This window comes from Choloepus didactylus, chromosome 4 (assembly GCF_015220235.1).
Source record: "Choloepus didactylus isolate mChoDid1 chromosome 4, mChoDid1.pri, whole genome shotgun sequence".
Taxonomy (NCBI): Eukaryota; Metazoa; Chordata; class Mammalia; order Pilosa; family Megalonychidae; genus Choloepus; species Choloepus didactylus.
Window position 1 is genome coordinate 74,971,132 of NC_051310.1, and position 6,497 is coordinate 74,977,628.

Consider the following 6,497-nt stretch of genomic DNA (forward strand, 5'->3'; position numbering starts at 1 on the left):
GTGGTCAGGGAGGAAGGACAGCCTCAATATTCAAATCCCTCCGGTTCCCGGAGATTCAAGGCCGCAGCAAGAGTCCAAGCCTTCATTTCATTTCAGCCCCAGCCCCACTCTCTCACTGTCCCACAAACCACCAGACTTGGCATAGTGTCCCTGGGATCTCTGAGTGGGTCCCCCCGCCCAGCTGTGATCCCCCAGGACCTCTGCTGAGGGAATGCCACGCTATGTCATCAGTGTGTGCCATCCCTCACGGGAAGCCCCAGGCTGCTGGGCCCAGCCAGCTCTCTTTCCGTCTTATGCAAAAATGGGCAAACAGGGCATCTCCACACCCCCCTCCTTGCACAGTTCCTCCTTCCCAGCTCCGGGACAACTGGTGGGGCTCTGGGGCTGTGGGTATGGCCCCAGGCAGGAGTTTTTCCAGCCCTCCCGAGAACGAGCTGCTAGCCATGGGGATTCTTTCAGCTTCTGGCTCTCCGCTCCATTTCCCCAGCTCCAGGGATATCTGCAGCAGGCTATCTTCCAGGCCAGACACCGAGAGGCCGGCCCAGCCACCTCTTGCTGTGTTTTACTGTGTGTTTCCCACGATCACACCTGCAGCCACTCCTGGGTTTTCCCCTCTTTTTTAAAAAAGAGACTGTTGGTCTCCAGACGCCAAACCCTGGCTTCTCCAGATCACCACGTGACTGCAGGACTTCCAGCCAGCTTGCTCACTCATTTCAGAATGCAGACTCCCAGTTTCACCAAGTATACAGCCCCTGGGAACTAGCAGATCTCGTCCAGCTGGCACATCGCTGTAACTGGTATTCTGGGTCACTCTCTGGTCTTTATCTAGTGTTTTCCACAGAGGTGTTCCTTAGCCCTGTCTCACCTAGCCACCATCTTGGTTTCTTATATGTGTCCTTTCAATTTGTTTGTCAGTCTAGCTAAAGTTTTGTCCATTTTATTCAACATTTCAGAAAAACAGCTTTTAGTTTTGTTGATTCTCTCTCTCATTTTTTTTTTTTTTTTTTAAAGTTTTAAAAATAACATTTATTTTTTTTTCAAACTTTTAATTGTGCAATATAGAAAACTGAAAAGCACAAGAAGCAAACACAAAAGTCATCCAGAATCACAAGCAGTTTACGGGTTGACATATCCTTCTAGGTGCTTTATGTGTATACATACAACTGAGCATACATTTTTATGTGTTTCATGCTTTTTCATGAATATTTACCAATTCAAAGTCCCAAAGCTGTGAGTACTGGGATATAACCAAGAATACATGACACCAACTCAATCAAGGGGGGAAAATGTATTCCTGCCTGCCTTTGGGACAATTTCATAAAAGACAAAAATGCAACAGGCCTCTATAGATATGGCAGAGTTAACAAATACTGCATTCCCTTAATGCTCAATTTAAAATTAGACATAAAGAATACAACAAGTATAATTCATCTAAGAGAATTCATGTTCAGATCTATATTGAAATAAGGTATGTTTCCACTGAAGTATTTTTAGCAATGTCCTATGGTATAGCCAAGAGATGCCCAAGTACAATGGTTACATCAAAATGGAAATATGAACACAGTTGCATACATCCCTCCCCCCTGCACGTTCTTCCGCCCCTCTGCAGCCAACCTAATAAACAAGTTCTGATACCAACTGCTCAGAGGTCGTTTAACAATTCCATGTCAAAGATGCTTCTTTTCTATCAACAAAAAGATATTTATAAATTCGTTAATTCACTACTCTACTTTTTATCATACATTGTCACCTCAAGAAATCTAAAAAGCTTAGATATTGTGAAATAATGAATCTTATCCGCAATAAACACAGGTATTTTACAAAAAAAAATTCACATAGAACTATAGTTATAATCTAAAACTGTCTTCTAGATCTAGAGATACTAGCAAAGAGCCCTGCCTCTTCTTCCTCTTCCACTATTTCAATGACTAAGTACAGAAATGCATCTGGCTCCAAGAGGTGGATTAGCAAAGTCACTCCCAGAAGACAGGCCTTCCTTTAAACTAACACAAGGACATTTCTATAGGGATTATCTTTCTACTTCTATTTTTAGTATACTTTGGACATTAGGACTTGTCTTTTAATACACAGCAATAACTAAAATGCCTATACAGAACAATGGTCAAACAATCTGAACTTGTCTAACTCGCAGGCAAAGAACCCTTCCCTCTGCACTTCATTCCCTACCCCACCCCCACCCCCTCAGCACACTGCTCCAAGATATCCAGTTCAACAGTGCCATTCCCCAAATACAGCCATTCTTCTGTATTAACAGAAAAAATATTTAAAATGTTATTTTACACTCTGTACTTTTAACATATATTGTATCCTTGTAAGCATCTAGAAAAACTAGATGTTTCAAATAAGGACTTAAACTTGTCCACAATACACACAGTAGCTTTGAATAAACCATACACATGTAACAAAGGATATAATCTGAAAATGTCTTCTAAATAGGAATACTCTGGCCTAGAATCCTTCCTGTTCTCATCTCTATCAACCCAGTGGTTGCATGTGCAATGCTTAGAGGGTTTTTGTTTTTTCATTTTTTTTTAAATGATTTTGCTTTCACAAGTAAAATTCTGTCATTTTCAAAACAAGTCTTCCCTATAAATTTTAACACAAAATGTACAAAATGTGTTAGTTTACTAACTCTACTGTCATACACTGGTCTAGAAAGACTAGATAAAAAATGAGTACTCGTTTGTCCACTATATACACAGTGAAGTAAAACAAAATACACAGAATATATAGGATAATGGTTTATCTTGCCCAACTACAGACTTACTGGCAAAGAGCCCTTGGCACTTCCTTCTCCCTCCTCCCTGAAACAGCACAAACAGAATATGTACTGCTCTGAAGGTGGTTTGATCATTCCATCTCCAAAAAATATTTCATATGACTTTTAACAAAACAATATCTACAAAATGTGTTATTTTACTACCTCTACTTTTAACATACTTTGTGCACTTCTAAACATCTAGAAAGACTAGATGTTTCAAATAGGACTTAAATTTGTCCACTATATACACAGTAGTGTTCAATAAACTACACACACGTAACAACTGTTAAATCTGAAAGTGTCTTCTAAATAGAAACATTTTGGGGCTAGAGCCCGTCATTTCTCCTGATTCCTTTTCTCCACCACAAACCCAGTGGATGAGCTACAAGCACCTGTGTCACTTAGATGGGGTTTTCTAATTTCATTTCCAAAAGTCATTTTCAGAAGACAGCCTTTCTAGGAATTTTAACACAAAGTGTACAAAATGTGTTAGTTTACTAACTCTACTTTTGTCATACATTGGCAACCTCTTTAATATCTAGAGACTAGATATTATAAAATTAGGACTCATTTGTCCAGTATATACACAATATATACAGTACAGCAAAGTTAAATGAATACACATAACATACATGGCAATGGATGATAAGAAATGTTCTAGTACACACTAGCAAAACACCTTTTTCAATTTCTTCCCTCCCACCTCACTCAAACCAATGAACAAGTACAATGTTCAGAGGTGGTTTAACAATTCCATTCCCAAAGACAGTATTTCTCATCAATTTTTAAGAGCTATTTACAGTGCTATCCTACTACCTCTGTTTTTAAACACATCAAGTACTTCTAAACATTTAAAAAGACTAGCTATTTCAAATAAAAATTTACTTGTTCACTGCATATATAGTATTGTTCAATAAAACTGTACACACATAACAATGGTTATAATCTGAGGTGTCGCCTAAATGTGACCATCTTGTCCTTGAACCATACCCTCCTGACTTCCTTTTCTCCACCACCAGTTCAGTAGACAAGTACAGGCAAGTGTAATGGTTTGAGGTGGTTGAACAAATTCATACCCAAAAGTCATTTACAGAAGACAAGCTTTCCAATAAATTTCAACATAAAGTATACAAAACATACTAATTTTAATAACTACTGGCAACCTCTTTAACGTCTACAGACTAGATGCTGCAAAATTAGGACTCATTTGTCCATTATATACACAGCCAAATGAAATGCACAGGACATACAGAAAAAGTTTTGTCTGAACACACTAACAAATTACATTTTGCTATTGCTTCTCTCCCACTTCCTCCAAACCACTGAACGAGTATATAGACAGTTGTATGCTGCTGAGAGATGGTTTAACAATCCCATTTTCCAAAAGACACTATTTCCTATGAATTTGAGCAAAACAGTATTTACAAAGTAATATTTTACTACTACTACTTTTAACATACATTGGGCACTTCTAAACATCTAGTCAGACTAGATGTTTCAAATAATGACTTAGTTCATCCACTATATACAGAACAGTCTTGAATAAACTGCACACATCTAACAACAGTTAATCAGAAAGTGTCTTCTAAATATGCACATTCTACTCTAGAACCCTTCCCTTTTATCCTTCCTCCACCAACCCTGGGGGCTATACTGCTCAAAATTTCAGAAGACAATCTTTCTTAGGAATTTTAACACAAAATGTACAAGATGTATTAGTTTACTATGTTTTTGTCATACACTGGCAACCTCTTAACATCTAGAAGACTAGATGCAAATTAGGACATGTGCGTCCATTATATACACTACATACATAGCAAAGTAAAACCAAATGCACAAACATAGGGACAATGGTTAATCTTGTCTCATTATAAACATACTGGCATAGAGCCCTTTGCACTTCCTTCTCCCTCCTCCCCCAAACCAGTGTACAAAATGTGTACTATTTAGAGAGGTGGTTTGGCCATTCCAAAAAACTCCGTACTATTTCATATGAATTTTAACAAAAAGATAACTACAAAATGTGTTCTACTACCTCTACTTTTACCATATGTCAGGCACTTCAGAACATATAGGAAGAGGAGATATTTCAAAAAGTACTTAGCATTGCCAATTATATATACAGTAGTGAAGAATAAATTGCACACACAAAATAATGGTTATAATATGAAAATATCTTCTAAATATGACCAGTCTGGCATACAACCTTCTCTTCCTCTTCTTAGCCTTCTGCTTCTTGGCCTCCAACCCACAGAAAGCGTGGTTGTGTCTCTCTCCCGCTGTCGCTTCCAGAGGCAGTCTAAATTCCATTTCAAAGTCAATTCCAGAAGACATTCCTAAGATTTTTTTTTTCCCCCTAACAAATGGACAATACAAGACATGTGATTTCCTACCTCTACTTTATCATACATCGGCAACCTCTTTACATCTAGTAAGCCTAGATGTGGCACAAGTTTTCTTTAAAAAGGTTGGGGGGAAATTTGAGAGCAGCTTTTTCATATTATATACAAAGGCCTTCTTCTATAAACGGCCAGTAAATCTTCCCAAAAGGTGGTGGGCACTTCTTATTGGACAAATGTTGCAGGTTAGTCTACCATTTCTCTCTTTCAATGTCAAGCAAGGTCTGGCAGAACGAAGACTAACCGCCCTAAGGCCCGCTAACCGTTCCACCCGTCGTCGTCCCGGGTTCCGCTCACCTTCCAGGCCCGTTAAGGCCTTTGTCCGTCGTTGTTGGGACGAGGTGGCATCTCGTCCAATTGGAATGGGGTGGTCACCCCAGGTCCCGGATCTGTGAGGCTCCGTGGCCCAAGCCGAAGAGAGGACCGAGCCTGAGTCTACACAACCCGCCTTCTGGGCGCTCGAGTCCCCTAACGGCCCTCCGCGGCATTCGGGAAGCCGCCATTTTCCTCTCCCTGCCACGCCCGCCGCCGGGCAGGTCTGGGCAGGGAAACCCGGCGGCCGGCGGGGTCCAGGCTCCGAGAGGCCGCCGCCGCCGCCGTCAAGACATCATGGGGGAAAGGGAGGACCGGGTCCTGCCGCTGCCCCAGGGCCTGGACCAAGACGGTGGACAGTCGCGGTGAAGACTCTGAGTCTCCGCAGGCAGAGACCGCAGGGCGCCCCCGGGCCCCCAGCTCACCCGCCGGCCCGGGGCCGGAGGGGTCCGAGGGCCCGGAGGAGCTGGAGAACACAGGCCGCGCTCCGCTTTCCGACGCACTCTTTCCAGCGCGCTCTCGACCGGAACTCTCTCTCTCATTTTGAATTCTCTATTTAATTTACCATTGCTCTAATATTTTTCTTTCCATCCTTCTATTTCCTTTGGGTTTAGTTTGTTCTTCTTTTTCTGGGTCCTCCAGATGTAAGGTTAGGTCTCTTATCTAAGACCTTTCTCCCTTTTTAATGTAAGCATTTAGAGCTATAAGTTTCTCTCTCAACACTGCCTTTGCTCCATCACATAATGCATGTATTGACACACTTGATAGTGTTTAACAGGTTCTGTTTGCTTTTTCGTTTCTGTTCCTCATCCTGAATCATTCCAATTGTCTTGCCTTCCTGTACACAGATTATTTCTTCTTCCAGCTCAAATCTGCTGTTGAAACCCTCTAGGGAATTTTTCATTTCAATTAATGTAGTCTTCAACTACAGTATTTCTGTTTGGTTTCTTTTTAAAATCTCTATCTCTTTATTGAGATTCTCATATTGTTCACTCCATCATTTT

General features: G+C 40.9%; 1 long non-coding RNA gene across 1 annotated transcript; it reads right to left on the reverse strand.

Moving 5' to 3' along the window:
• Window positions 1-1,115: 1,115 nt before the first annotated feature.
• Window positions 1,116-6,018, reverse strand: LOC119531533. The gene is made up of 2 exons (XR_005216332.1): window positions 5,479-6,018; window positions 1,116-5,138 (listed from the first exon to the last, which is right to left on the reverse strand). It is a non-coding gene; the product is annotated as an uncharacterized LOC119531533 (long non-coding RNA).
• Between the last annotated feature and the right edge of the window lie 479 nt (window positions 6,019-6,497).